At 42.1% G+C, this 15448-nt stretch overlaps 1 protein-coding gene across 1 annotated transcript in view; it reads left to right on the top strand.

The window, feature by feature from the left end:
- The window catches only part of kcnq5a (potassium voltage-gated channel, KQT-like subfamily, member 5a), a gene marked incomplete at both ends in the record, with an annotated part of 99801 nt that overhangs the window by 857 nt on the left and 83496 nt on the right, over nt 1-15448 (top strand). The gene's annotated exons all lie outside the window — the stretch shown is intronic.

A 15448-nucleotide genomic window follows, 5' to 3' on the forward strand; every position in this document is an offset into this window, starting at 1 on the left:
TTCAAATGCAGTCACCTGTTGCTTGAGAAAACGCCGGGGACACAGAACCCGAAGCAGTGAAACTTACACTGCCCACTTACACTGTACACAACATTGTAATCGCAAAGCCTGCGCGTGCAGCCATAATATTTCACTGTCCCTCTCCCCCTCATCTTTGCGTAACACTGGAAGCTCCAACAGATTTGGGGCTCTTAAAGAAGGTAAGCGCGCTGTCAGCTGAAAAAAGGGGGAATGTTATATCAGCTACTGCTCCCTTGCGTGACCGTGAGTCTTTCATCACTGGCTTGGATGGAGAGTGGCTCTGGGGGAAAAAAGAAAAAAAAAAAAAGTACTGGAGGGACAGTTTCAAAGCTTAAATTCAAACCAGCCGTCCACTGACCACAGTTTTTTTCCTTTGGCTTTTTCATACGCAAAATTTAAGAAAAAAAAAACAAAACAAACAAACAGACAAGAAAAACTTTCCTTTCTCTTCATGCAGTTTCGATGAACCATTTTGCAAAATATTAGTAATATTCAGGTTTGTCAAAATCTAGTTAGGATGTGTTGTTTTATTGCTTGATGCTGTTTGTGATCCAAGGATGCCTGTCAGCCTGACTCTAACTTAATGTGAGCCGTGTTCATCCACAATAAAGAGCTTTATAGATAGTTGCTTGATCATAGGTTTACACTTGCAACCTGAAATACCCTTTTCTCTGCATCCAAGAATATGTGGTGCTTAGAGTTGACTAAGATTCTATTAGTGGTGCTCTTTTCTCTCTTTGCATGCACCATATTTAGTGTGGCTGAGTATAATGCAGACGCAAAAGCTTACTTTTTTTTGCATTAATTACCTTTTACTCATACGAACGTCTGTCAATTTATCACTCAGGCACTTGGTGTTGCACAGAGAAGCAGTCTCTGCTTTAACACAGCTGCGGTCAATGGAAAAAAAAACCTATGTATTCAGCTGTGTATATACAAAGCAGGCTTTATATTACATATACATGAATCTATGCACCTCTTTCACGCTCTGTCCGCCGATGTATGGTTACGGCACATCCCTCCTGTCTCCAGCCGCGTCCCGCTGGAAGAGGAGTGCTGTGAGAAGGAAGTGGAGCTGTCAGAGGAGGGGCTGCAGAGCCGGATGCTGACGTTTTATTTGCTCAGGCGGGACAGCTGAGGTCGCACGGGTTAAGTCGTTACATCTGCTCACGACCGCGGCCTCCCACACTTGGTAGTTAGGATCAGCTTTGCGTACGAAATGATATAAAAGACTCAAATGATTTGCTTAAATGAGATAAAGATAGTTATGGAAAAACAGGCTGTGGGGAAGCTGACAGACGGAACGCATGAATGAAGAGTTAAATGCAACTCAAACGGGTCCAAAAAGGAATGCAGAGAGAATCTTTCGATTGTTTTCCCACACACAATGAATGTATAGAATCTTGATTATAAGTGTTAGGACAGTTTGTTTTGTTGCAGCCATCTTGACCCCGACTCAGTGATTTGGAGATAATGGAGGCACTTTTATACGAGTGCAAAATTGCGGTGCTGATCACGGAACAGTTTGCATACTTTCCAGTGATTTACTAATTTTTCTTGGAGGCTTTTATGTGTATTCCTGTGCGTTTGCAACAAACTATTGGACAACGGTGCTATTTCAGTCTGAAGTGGGCGGTTGCAATAGTGTACGAGTAGTTTACATTAATGTTCATAGTGTACATTTAGCAGAAAAGGTTTGACCTCGGTTAAAAACAAGGAGGTGCTCTGTGCTTCAAGAGCAAAATTCAATTTGATGAAAGTTTAACTTCAGCTCCTCTTTGGATTTTATTGTACAGTAGCTCACATCAGAATACTGTATTCGTTTGCCTGAAGTCATTAACTTGTTGCTGCATTTGGCAGCTCATCTCTAAGTTTAAGCCACTGATAATAATAGTAATAGATTCAGCTGAATCACTTCAACAATTGTCATGCAAAACTCAAAAACTTGAAGTTTGATTGTAAGTGAATATACACATCTGATTCCAGTAACTTTGAAATCTGGATTTAAAGCAAAATCTATCTGTAAATGCAGCATTTGCCTGCTGCCTCTCCACAGTGAATGTACTGTATAACTTACGTTTGCCATTATATCAGCTGTTGCGCCAGTGAATGGACTGATGCAAACCTCATGTTTTGTATTCATCTACAGTTATTTCAGTGTGTCAGATGACATTTGACTAAATTGATTTCTTCAGCGGTTACTCCCCCAGCCGGGGAGACATTACGCAGACATGCAGCATGCACAAATGTAGATGCTTTTACGATCACGTGCAAAAAAAAAGAAAAGAAACGCTGTTTAGGCACGCATTAAAAAGACATACTGCGTACACCGGCAAACCAAATACACAAACATAATTTTTCTTGTACACATACGCACATATACACAACTTAACCATGCACACACTTTATTAATACATGGCCTGACACGTGTTACCCACAAACACATTCACAAGTGGAGAGCGATGAACAAACACAAACAGCACAAAGCACATGATTTATAAAAGCCAACTTCTCTTTGATCGTTTAATTAGACAGCAGTTGTGTTGAAGCAGATGCTGCATGTGTTTAGTAAATCCACACTGTACAAACATGTCAGAAAGCAGTTTGAAGGTGTGCGTAGGTATTTGATTTCTATGTAAGTGCGCAGCACTCTCCATAGGAATCCCCCGGTGTGCCGTGGATATCTGCACAGATAAGCATCTGGGCTTGCTCCTTGCCAAATAATGCTCCCATACTGAAACACTGCTGGCATTAAGAATCAATCTCTTAATGAGATGGCGTGTGTTGGGCTAATCACATTTGCTGAAATGGGTTCCAGGAGAGGCAGCAGAATGCACTGTGTGCTACACTGACAAGAGGAGGACCTCTCAGTATCTGTGTGTGTGTGGGATTCATTTTTGCTTGTGTGTAAATTTGATATGTGTAACTTCGTCTCTGTGTCATAAAAAAAAAAAGTGCATTCACCGCTAACGCTGCTGTCTGCACAAGCTTATGAATCCACCTGTTTGTTTTTGTGTCTGTGAATAAGTTACTGAGATGCTTCGGTGTTCTTGTGCGTTTACGTGAGATTGATCGGGTCACACGCCGGCTGAGGACACCAGGCATCGGTCCCAGGGCCATTCTGTTCCACTGATGTAACACATCAACCAAGTCTGATGGTTTGTCACGAGCTGGATACACACCTAGTTGTAATGATCAACCTCAGTTCATCTTATCTGTTAACCACTAAGACTTGTGCAGCATCTGTTATGCATTAACTGTCAGATACTTTAAAGGGTCTTTAAAGGATATTTTTAATCCCACAATGATGCACATGCTTTCTATCCTGGGAGCTGTGGACAGGTGATCAAATAAGTAGACTCAAATGCCTTTTAGATTTTTAATTATTGCAGAAATACCCATTAAAAAAGCTAGGGTTAGGGTTAGGGTTAGGGTTAGTGAAGGCGCATCACATGAAAACGTAACATCCTTGCAGTGACCTATAAGAGGTTTGGTGATCAGAATTGGCCAGTAAGCTGTTTAGTACATTGGAAATAAAGCATACTCTGCTTGGGGTACTTTCTAATGTGAGTGATAGGTTACAAATACAGTGGGCTTATAGGTTCCACAGTTACCTAAGAACATTAGGCTATATCTCGGTGATAATAGGTCCTACATTGTTTAAATGTGATCATGTCAGTTTTTGTTTGTGGCATAGTGGGCTGTACCTCCTCTTCCTCTCTCATCTCCATCATCATCTTTCGTTTTTGTTGTCTCCTCATTTCTTCCCTATCCTTTAAGTTTGTGCTTTGATAGACGTAGTTATTTTATTTTCCTTTGTGGCAGTAACAAAAGTAGCCTGACGTAGCCTGGCAACACGCCATTTGGATTTCACTATGGGGTGTGTTTCATCCGATACGAAGAAAAAAAAGATCTCTGCTCGTAATTGGGTAGTCTTACAATAAATCAAAGCCATTTTGTTGTAAACAAAACAGTGTATGACTACGTCGCTGTTACTCTTCTGTCCGTCTCTGTCTAAACTGATTGACTGGGCCAGCAAATCTTTGCTAGAACAGTGGTGGGGTTGCAGACCAACCAGGGGGAAGGTCGTTGGGCTTCCAGGCTATAAAGAAAGTAACCAAAGGGTTAATTGATATTTATATAAAAACGTTACTGGCTTCTGCTGAGATAATTTTTTAATGAAAATAAAAATATATGGGTTAACATGTGTAAGCGTCACGATGAACGATGAAGTCAGTGTTTAACAAGACCGCACATGCAGGAGCTACTTGTTAGATGTTGTTCAGGGATGAATAACATTAAACCAGAAGCAGAAGTAAAATTCTTTAGTTACTTGTATCTCTCTCTGGATTCAGCTGCATGTCCAGTCAAGAAACACAGTGCTGAGATTTTGTCACAACGTGATCATTCACTATGCATACCGAGATAAAAATTCTGTCTTGGCTTTATATAATATGTTTGTGGCCTCAAATTAAAGCTTTTGACTCATTATATACAGCTCAGATAAAATACAGAGGTCCAGACCTCCGCGACCTCCTGAGGCCTGTTCTATCCAGAAGTTATTCCATCTTAGAGTGTGTAAAGTGCACTCAACATCAAAGGCGTACTGAAGAGACTGCACTTTGTTTCCTGAGAACGCGGCGACATTTGAGACACCTGAGCACATAAAAGAGTCTGTGTTTAGGTTCGGAGTTACTTCCAGGTAGCAAGACTTGTTGTTGGCTGGCACCCAATGGAAAATGCTGGAAAACGCTAAGGACCCACTAGATTGGATGAATAGTAAAAGGGATGTGGGTGCGTATAAATACTGTCATGTCGTGTTCCGGTGTTTGCATGAATGGGTACAGAGTTGGTACCTTATTAAAAATAGCACACACGTCTGCGTGTGTATTTTATGTTTCTCACTGGACACTGTAACACAGCACAGACACAGTGGGGATTTGTGTGTCCATGTCGTCAGTTGGCACCCGCCATCCATGGCACAACAGAAAGGAAAATGAAGAGGAAGCAAGAGAAGATGAAAACAAGACAGATTGAACAAAGAGATAAAGAGGAGAACGCAGAGACTCAAGGTTTTCTATGCAGGAACATGCTGAGTTTGCTGTTCAGTGTGTTCTGGAAGAAAAATAACATCTGGTTGAGTATTCATTTGAAATGCGGAAATAAACGTTGTGTCCAGACAGAAGTAGATGACAGACAGGTCTGCAAAAAATAAATAACATGTTGAGCTGCAAATCCTCACCTGTAGAAATTACTGTCCCATCTACATCTGTATCTCTTAAATTGAGATTCTAACTTGCCTCTTGTGTGTCTCCGTTATATTACAAATAGATAACACACCACCTCTGGCACTTTTGTGTAACCTGGAAATGGATTTAAGCTTTTTTAAATAACATGTGACATAGGGTTAGAGTTGGGGCTAAGCACAGGGGTAGGCGGTCTTGCATTGAGAGTTTACACACCATGAAAACGTTCCAAAATCACAAAAAGTGTACCGATAGCATGTGTCATAATTAGACGATACCAGGCTGAAACAATGCACATTTTCTGCTCTGTTTGTCCCCCTTACAGAAAAGCAGTGCTTCACTGCTCAGAAGGTCAGAGCTTCATCGCTTTTCAGTAACGTTTGGAAATGTTAAACATTTTAAAGGCTGTGCAAAACTCAACACCTTGGCCAAATAGGGCCTGACAGTGAGCTGGTTCACAATGTTGTACAGTGTAAAAGCACAAATCTTTATCTAGAATTTGTGCTATAAAGAAACGATTACCAAGAACAGTATTTAAACATCATGGATATTTTGATACAGGCAATTTCAACTTTGCATCTGTCATTTCTGATATTTGAAGGTATGCTGAATAACAGACACCTTACTATATACGACAAAGTACATTCTCCTATATACCGTTTAACTGAACAATCCCCACAAAACTTAAAACCTTCATAAAGATTGGATATATTTTCTATTACTTTTACCTAGGCGTACTGGCAACTATTATTTGGAGTCTATTCAGATCATGTTACCAGGGCTAACTCCCATCTCAGTGTTGGACTCTGGAGTCTACCTTTACACATGGACAAATAATCCTGTGTCACTTTCTGTATATTTAGGCAACTCTTATCAAAAGTATTGCACATGATATTGATTGTAATCCTTTTCAGTCAAAATAAAATTTTCCTATAGTACTGAGAATCTACCCCTAAAGCCAGATGAACTTCCCTGCCTACAATTTGTTTTGTAGTGAAAGGTTGGTCTGGGGTTAGTCTGTTGGGAACCGATTGTGCATCTCAGCATCTCAGTTCTTTTTCTTGCAGTCCAATTGTTTGTCTGTCTCTGAAGTGATGGACAAAAGATGAACAGCGGCATAGTCATACACATCCTCTGAACACTGTTGAGTTGAATTTGCTTACAACAAAATGGCTTTGGCTGGTTGCAGGACTGTCCCATTGCATGCGGAGGTGCAGATCGATCAGAGAATACATTTAGTTGTATTATTATGTGGTCATTAAGTTTAAGCAGGAACTTCTATGTTGCTTTCAAGGACATTTCTGTAGTAGTCATTTGGCAGACTCAGCTTCCAAACTTTCAAAGAACAATTTCCCAACTACACAACTAATAGCTGAATAGTTAATGTCGTACTATCTGATTTTTCAATAGCACCCGGAAGTCCTATTACTAAATTCCTACTTCTAATACTTGAATATCAGCCTATCAGTAGTGAGCAGCAAGAACATTCATCATTTATCATTCAAATGGATGATTAATATATGAAGCATTACTCTTAAGGCACAGTGGATCATTAGAAAAATACCCTTTCTCCCCCTGAACTAAACAGAATTTGTCTGAAGTTGTAACCCTCAGCATCTCAGTTCTTTCCGTTGCAATGCTTATGCAATGGTGCCCCATAAGCATTCGGTTTCATCACATATTCTCCTCAGTCTTCCAGCGTTAAGTACACTTGCGAATGTGCAAAGTGAGCTAATTAGCCTGCGTCAGAGTGGTGAAATATGAAGAGCGATCAGACTTTGATGCTGGCTCTAATGGGGAACAAGTCGTCTAGAGTGGGTGCAAGATCGGATGGGACTGCAGCGACAAATATACTGTGACAGGTCACACAGGAAGTGTGTAGGCTGTAGGTGTGTGTGGACATGTATTGAACTGGTCGAGGGGAAAAGAGCAAGTGTGAGGAAGAGATTGTGTTTCTATAAGAGCTCGTGCTTGCATTTCTATGAGTGTGTGCCTGAGAAACTGAAAAGAATATAAGTGATAGGGGGAATCGATGAGTGTGCTTAGGTCTAGTCTATTTCTCTCTCTCTCTCTCAAATACACAAATTGACATATTGCAGTCCCTTACACTTACCTTTTCAATTCAGTGCCTAACCCTAACCTAACTTTGACTTTGACCCCACAACAAGGTCTTAACAGGTTTTATTACTCCAAAAATTATGGGGCCAACATGGCCCCATGATGTTGCTTTTTACATGGGTCCTCAGAAAGATAGCCAAACAAGAACACACACACTGTAAGTACTATTGCACAGGTTTTCCTGCCAGTATACAATGGTAAGACAATGCAGGATTACACAAGGTATCTGTTGCTCTGTCTCACTGTGTGTGTGTCTGTGTGTGTGTGTCCACAACAGTGTGTATCTGCTTGTTAGTCACCCGGCAGCCCTCTCATACATCAGTGGAAGTGCCACTTTGCTGAGCAGACTGCAGCTCTGATGGATGGAGACAGGCTGAGCTCGTCGGTCCTCCTGCCCACACAGAGTCCACTGTGACTGGGTGCGCAATCACACCAGCCTTCCTGCCCCACCTCGGACGTTGCCCTGTCAGCTCCCTTAACGAGAACTTGCCTCAAATGCTCTCTCGCAGATGAGCAGATACACACCCACGCATATCAACACACACACACAACTTGCACTTGTTTTACTCGGTTGTACACCATCACTCAAAATTCATAGTATTCATAGTATTTTCAGCAAAATGTATATGCAAGTCGCGTTCCACATGTGTAGGAGTAAAAACTAACAGTGCAATGCATACAGAATGTTTGAGTAACAGAAGAGCAACACTGGCTACATTTACATATTTCTCCAGTCTTATTAAAATCTCTAAGATTCCAACTTAACTGTTTACATGGACACTAAAAAAAAAAGATCGGCGTTAACATGCCCTAAACTTTAATCACAATAGAACCTTTTGCACAGAGTGGCTCTCTGTGGAATGTCAAGTTCGCTGGAAATATAACGATGATTTATTCCACCCCATATTTTATCGATTTTATATAATTAATGCAGTATCGTGCCTCTCTGTTCTAAAAGATGTGGGAATTGTTATTCTGACTGGGCAATCGTGTATTAGCGCCCAAGAAAATAACTAGGCCATGCACACAATGAACTCTTGCCCAAGTTATTTTTGTAGTGACTTTTTTGACACATTCTGTTTAATACCCCCAAAAGAAACGACGTCTCTTCATTTGTTGGCTACTGAGGCGCTGGTAGGAGGATATTTGAACTGTTGGAGGAAGCCAGCCTGGCTGTTTCTCCCTGCTTCCTGTCTGAACTAAGTTAATTGCCTCCTGACTTGCTCCATATTCACAGACATGACAGTGGTGTCAACTTCAAGATAGTTTATTAATCCTTTAGATAGGAAATTTTAGTGTTACAGCAGCAGTACTTCACATCATCACCACAGTAAAAACAACACGCAGTCCATACAACATTTCATACATAAGAATAAATTAATAAGTAGAAGTAAATAAACATATAAATACATCATTAGGGATAAAAACAATTGCACACCTGGGGTAAAACCTACTGATCGTTAAAAAGCCTTATGGCTGCAGGTAAAAAAGACTTGCACTTTGGAGGGATGAGCCTCTTCATCTGCGAGTTCTTCCTGAAAACCTCTAAGGTGTGGAGTGGGTGACTTTCATTACTTGTGATGGCCTTCATTTTCCTTAGCATCCTTACTCCTGTCACCTGCTCCACTCCTTCCTGGGTGACACCAATGATGCTGCCAGCTTTTTTAAACAGCTTATTCAGCCTGTTCCTGTCAGTTACCCGAGCACCCTCCCCCTGACACACCACACCAAAAAACACAGCACTGGCCACAACAGAGTTAAAAAAGGAGCACAGTCATGGATCGCAGATGTTAAAAGAACGTAGCCGTCTTAAAAAGTAGAGTCTGCTGTGGCCCTTTTTGGAAACAGCCTACATATGTTTACTCTTTCTGAAGTCCAAGACCATTTCCTTGGTCTTGGTAACATTCTGCAGGAGATGGTTATGTTGACTCCAGTCCACGAATTCACTGATTGTGTGCCTGTTTTCCTCATCACCTCTGCCTCTAATACAGCCCACAACAGCCGAGTTGTCCGCAAATTTCTGCAGGAGTCTGAGTTGTGTTGGATGTCTGATGTATAGAGAAAACCAAAATGGTGATAGGACAGTACCTTGAGGGGTTCCAGTACTGCTAAAAACAGTCTTAGAGACACAATTACTGAACTGCACATACTGTGGTCAGGCAGTTAAGTAGTCTGTGATCCATGAAACAAGCTCTGACTCCACCTGCATCCTTCCCAACTTCCAACTCCCAACTAGAAAAGTCAAAAAACTTAATCCTTACAGCTGCATCAGAGGTGTCAAGATGGACATAGAGTCTTTGTAGCATGTAGGCAATAGCATCACCTACACCAATTTTGGGCTGATATTTGGGAATTGGAATCAGGCAATATGTCTTCCACAAGTTTGGATTTTCTGCAGCCACAGGCTCAGAGTAAACAGGTGAGTAAAGATTTCACACAGTTGGCCTGAGCAGAGTTTAGGGCTGATTCCATCAGGCCCAGCTGCCTTGCTGGGCTTTAGCCTGTCAGGTTCCCTTCTGACCTGGAATGAGTGGAGCATTAAGGGTGAAGCCGATGGAGTGATAGGAGAGGGGATGGTAGCAGGGCAAGGCGAGGCATTATGAGAGTCGAATCTGTTAAAAAAAAAAAAAAAACAGATTCAAATCATCCGCAAAGCCCTGGTCACCATCTAGCCGTGGCCTTCCTTTCCTCTCCAAACCAGTAATCTTTCGCATACCGGACCACGCCTGTCTTGCCCTGTCATGCTGCAGTTCATGTTCCAGCTTCTGCCTGTATGTGTACTTTCCCCTCCTTAATTTTGATTTTCAGCTCCCGTTGTATTTCTGTTACTTTGAACTTGTCACCAAACAAAACTCTGAACAAAACTTTATATAGTCAGTGGTGCATTCAGTGAGACCGTTGATGTCGTCACCCTAGGACTCACAGAAGACATTCCAGTCAGTTTGTCTGAGGCAACTTTGCAGAGATACAATAGATTCCACATATTCACAGTCTTGGTGGTGGCAGGAAACCTCTTAACAGCAGGGATGTAAGTAGGGGAGAGGTGAACAAGACAGTGGTCAGATCTCCCCAGGGGTGGCAGAGCAGAGCATTTATAGGCAGCTTTCACATTTGAATCGAAAAGATCAAGTCACCTGTCTTCCCACGTATTGCAACTCACAAATTGTTTAAAGGTAGGCAGTGTTCTGGAAAGAGGGACATGGTTAAAATCACCAGAGATAAAGATGAGTCCTTGCAGTCTCGCGACAGTAGAGTGCACCACGTCACAGGCAGTCTCCGCATGGGCAGTTGGAGGAATGTAAACAACAATGGCGACTACGACAGAGAACTCCCTGGGTAGATAATACGGTCTTAAACTAACCGCTAGGAGTTCGACGTCCTTGTTGCATGCTTGTTCCTTTATGGTAACATGTTGAGGGTTACACCATTGTTTATAAACATGGCGATCCCACTGCCTTTTCATTTACCAGTTGCTGCGGTGCTCCTATCCGCCCGGACAGTCCAAAAGCGTCAGGCATACAGTCCTTACGCCACGTCTCACAGGGGCACATCAGGCTGCTTTCCCAGTACTCTCTCTGGGTGCTGCTCAGACACTCCAGTTCCTCCACCTTACTGTTTAAGGAGCATACATTACCCATCACAATGGACGGGAGGGCTGGTCAGAAAGCTTCCCTCCATGTTTTCTCTCTCCGTGGTCTGCTTCTTTTAGTCCCAGCTCTGGTACCACGGCGTCTCCTCCTCAGTATTTCTGTCGGAATACTGTGCTTAGATCCGGTCAGTCTGGAAAACGGCATAAGAGGCAGCACTTCTTGTCAAGAGTAAGTAGTTACTGGCTGTTTAACGTTGCTCTGCGGCTCCGCCAGGAGTTGTCCCAAGAGTAAAAAAAAAGTCCAAAGCCGTCCCAATATTGTCCACCTCATGATTCCGAAGTTTTAAAAACAACACGTTCAACCAACCGAACACACTGTGCTGCCTGTAACCGACAGCTGCACCCCCACCGTCACTGGACCACTCCAATGACAATATTCTTTTAACTCTTAGCAATGTACAGCAACTATAGAGGAGTTCTAACATTTCCATACACACACAAGGTAACATTATACTGTTCTCTCACCCTAAACACAGTGTTCACTTTCTCCCATCACACAAAAACAGCAGTGCCCTGAGTCACTGTGCTCTCTCTGCTCCTGAAATCCTCAGATACAACAAGAATTATGAGGTGTTGTGCGTGTGTGTGTACTCAGTATGTACGTACATGGTGGTGTAGCTTAACCTCTGGGCTTGGGGGTGTGAATGTTTCAGGAGGTGGTGTATACGGGTCTGTCAGCTCAGTCTGCTCTTTATGAATTCAAACATATGGCAGAAAACAGACAAACGGGCTCAACCCAGCACATGCTGTGAATAATTTATCTGGGTAGTCATGAACATTTCCCCTGGTGACACACTGATTCACGCAGCAGCTCACCCACGCCCGCGAGTTTTTTGGACGGAGCGAAAGAGAATGCTGTACGGTACAGGTGCTCGCTTCATTTGGCATGTTCGCCGTCGCGAAAGGATCTGGTGAGAACATTTGTCACGCCAGTCGTGTAATTGGAATTGTGGTAGTGCTGGGGATAGCTGGAGATGGAGGTATGCAGGTGAAAAGAAATAGAACGAGGAGATGCGTGACAGAGGTTAATTGCTTGAGATTCACTCCCCTTTATACATTCGTTCTTTGTACATACACACTTATTTTTCTTGGATGTTTTTGGGGTATGGTACTGCTGGCCAAACAAAACAAATTGATGGTGCTTGCATTTTACTTGACTGAAAGGATGATTAATGGAACACAAAACTTAAATGTAAATCGTGGTCACACATGTAGTCCACAAATAAAGTTATTTTAATGAGGATTGGGAAATCGTTGACTAATCCAATCTAACTCCTCCATTTGGTTTCATGTATTCTAACACGTATATATACGTTTACATGCCCCAAGACATCAATCATGATAGAACTTTTCTGGTTTGGAGAGTTGAATCTGCTGGAAATATAACAGAAGAAAAAGCTTTTTTTTTTTTTTTTTTTTTTTACCCAGCTTGATTGACAACGTTTAATTCATTCAATAGAAGAAGATGACCAAGACTGACTCACGTTTTCATTGGTGCTGTCCACATCCATTCCAGCTTTGTTGATCTTTTCACCCACTGTTTCAACAACTCGTTGCTTTTGAGGTGTTCAATAATCAGTCATTTAAAATCTCCAGCAACAAAAAAAGCTGTATTGCCGCTTACCAGTTCTGTATTAGATTAAAAAATCCCTCCTTGTCAGGCCAGTCTGTTGTGATTGGACTAGTATTCTAATTATAGTTGAAGACAGGAAAATACACTCTTGTTCTCGTCCGTACTTGTAACCTTCTGAACAGATTTGGTGCAAAAATGCTAACATCGGAAGCTGCTTAAATGGTATGCAGCCCCTTTCAATATGCTGCCAGAGATTCCTGTTATACCTGATATGAATTTTTGTCCTTATTCTACACATCTTGTAACATCAGGATTTCATCAGTCTGCCAACATTGATGATTTAGTCACATCATGTAACAGCAAATGTGTTGACATTTTGACAGAAATAGCATGACATTTCACAGCGAGGACAAGCACAAGCCCATTTTAATATGTATGACATTCATTCTCAAGATTCCAGTAAGTACCACCATCCTTAACAGTGCCTCGGGCATCAAAAGTATAAATGCATTCTAAAGCTTTTATGCAAATTAGACCAATTTAGTGTGCTCTGGCCTCGGCATCAATATCCAACCTGCCAGAGACGACAGAGAAGAAGATAAAGGGAAGAGAAAATAGGGTTCAGAAGACAAGAGGCTTGTAACTGAATAGCAGTCATAAAATAAACTAATGCGGGTAGGCGGGTGTGTTGGCTGCGCTTGCGGTGTGAACTCATTACAAATCCTCCGATGGAGATGGAAACAGCCAGAGCTTCCCTCTGAAGACAGAAGTCAGACTTGCGCAATCTGTCGGCTCTTATCGGCAGTCATATCACACATTTGTCGGCCTGCGCTACATGCTGATATCGGAGTTAATTCGGACGTTGACGCAGAGGAAATGCTTTCAAAGCAGCTTGTTGAATTTAACGAACCATGTTCCCACAACATTTTGACTTATCCTTTTGACATTTTTATTTAAAGATTCCAACTGTTCTCCCTTTCCCACTCTGAATCTGTTGTGAATCAATGTCCTTTATTGCCCTTTAAAGATGTTTTTTTTTTTTTTTTTTTGTTTCGTTGTGGAGGCGTCAGTCCATGCCTTATCCTTTGAAGTGCTCTGAGTGACAAATCTTAGGGACATGAGCGAATGACTGGCTTTTAATTATTAGTATTATTTGTTTTAAAGCTATCATGAGCCAGAACGTTTTGAATACTGTTCCCCTGAGAAGCATGAGTGCAGTCCATCATCTGTTTCTCTTTGTTTACTAATTCGGGGAATCTTTGTTGTCATTTGTTTGGTTGGACTGCTGGGTTCTTGATTAAACCCGGTAGAATGATGCACACCATCTTTGCACCGCTGCATCCTTAAAGGGACATCAGATAGCCATAGAGGGGTGCTGTAGTGGAGTGTACACTGTTAGTGTACTTTGAAGATTCTCAGCCATCCAAATGCAGCTGAACTTGTTTGAGTTTTCATGTGGTCATTTCACCACTCATCCAAGTGGCCTCTTCAGTTCTGAAACAGTCCGGTTGCCTTTGTCTGAGCTTTGTTGAGATATTTCTACTGAAGTGCTGCTGATAAAGTTTAAAGTTTATTTTTTGGGAGATATGACGCTCCGCAGCTGGCAGAATCCCTTTGCAAATGTCAAAAAAAGTTCTCTGATTGATGTTTTTGGGCATGTAAACGCGAATGTGGAAGCCAGACTAACTTCCCCGCCCACAGATATTTTTGTGGCAGAAAGCTGGTGCGGAGTCACTCTGTTGGGACCCGACTATGATCTGGCAAATATCTGCTGAGCCAGTCAGATCGTTTGGGCTGGGTTTGGCTTTATGTGGTGATGGATAGAAGAGTAACGGCGATGTAGTCATGCATGTCATATGAGCGCAGTAGAGTAGAGGTTGTAGAACAATTCAGTTGCATGCGGAGATATTCTCTGTACCAGTTGAAACACATCTCATAATGAAATCTCAACGGCGTGTTACCAGACTCATACTCTGATAAGGATTTTGTCTGTGCACTGTAAACACTGAACTTTATAGAATTTGTATAGAAAATGGACACTGCCAGCATAGCTACCTGTGGACAGTATATGTTTTTTATTACATACTTTTGCACACCTGCCCTATTCCATGGTCCTTGAGCACAAGTTGGTTTTCCCCCATTGCTTAGTTCATCAACCCCTCCAAAAATCAATGTGGAATTGATCATTAAGTGAAGGATGCTGAATATATGCATGAGATGATATTTGGCCTCGAGGCTCTCCCCTCGTCACCCTCCTTATGAATACACAAATGTCAGCTCAGCAGGGATTGCGTGACAATAATGATTTCCAACATGTGGAACATAAATGAACACTAAGACTTTTTCAGAAGTGGTTATCGGGCGGTTGGAGCTTTGGAAACCCTCCTCTTCTGAGTCCTTTATGAAAATGTCAGTCACACAGCCCATGCATTGACTGGCCAGGTACTGTTTGTGCCAAGCAAGACTGAATGTTTGTGTCCCTTCTGATGTGTACAGCCGAGTGCAGCAGTATGAATGTCTTCCTGGATGTCTCCATGACTGCAAGACTTTCACCTCGCCTTTGAGCGGGACTGTTTTGAATGGCTTTACACACTTTTGACCTTCATTGTGATGGGTTAATACTACCTAACCCTGCTGTTAGCACCTACAGTTAGAAGCAGCGTGCAGAGGAATGGCATCAACTATGGCAGCCGTGGTAGCCGGTGACTGCAGCAGTCGTAGGTGGAGACTTTGCAAAACAAAAGGGTGAGCAGAGCACTGCTGGCATGTTGAAGTCAGGGTTCTTGCGCCTGAGCTAGCTCACAATTTGTCCTATATATATATATATATATATATATATAT

This window comes from Chelon labrosus (genome assembly GCF_963514085.1).
Source record: "Chelon labrosus genome assembly, chromosome: 15".
In the NCBI taxonomy this organism is placed as follows: Eukaryota; Metazoa; Chordata; class Actinopteri; order Mugiliformes; family Mugilidae; genus Chelon; species Chelon labrosus.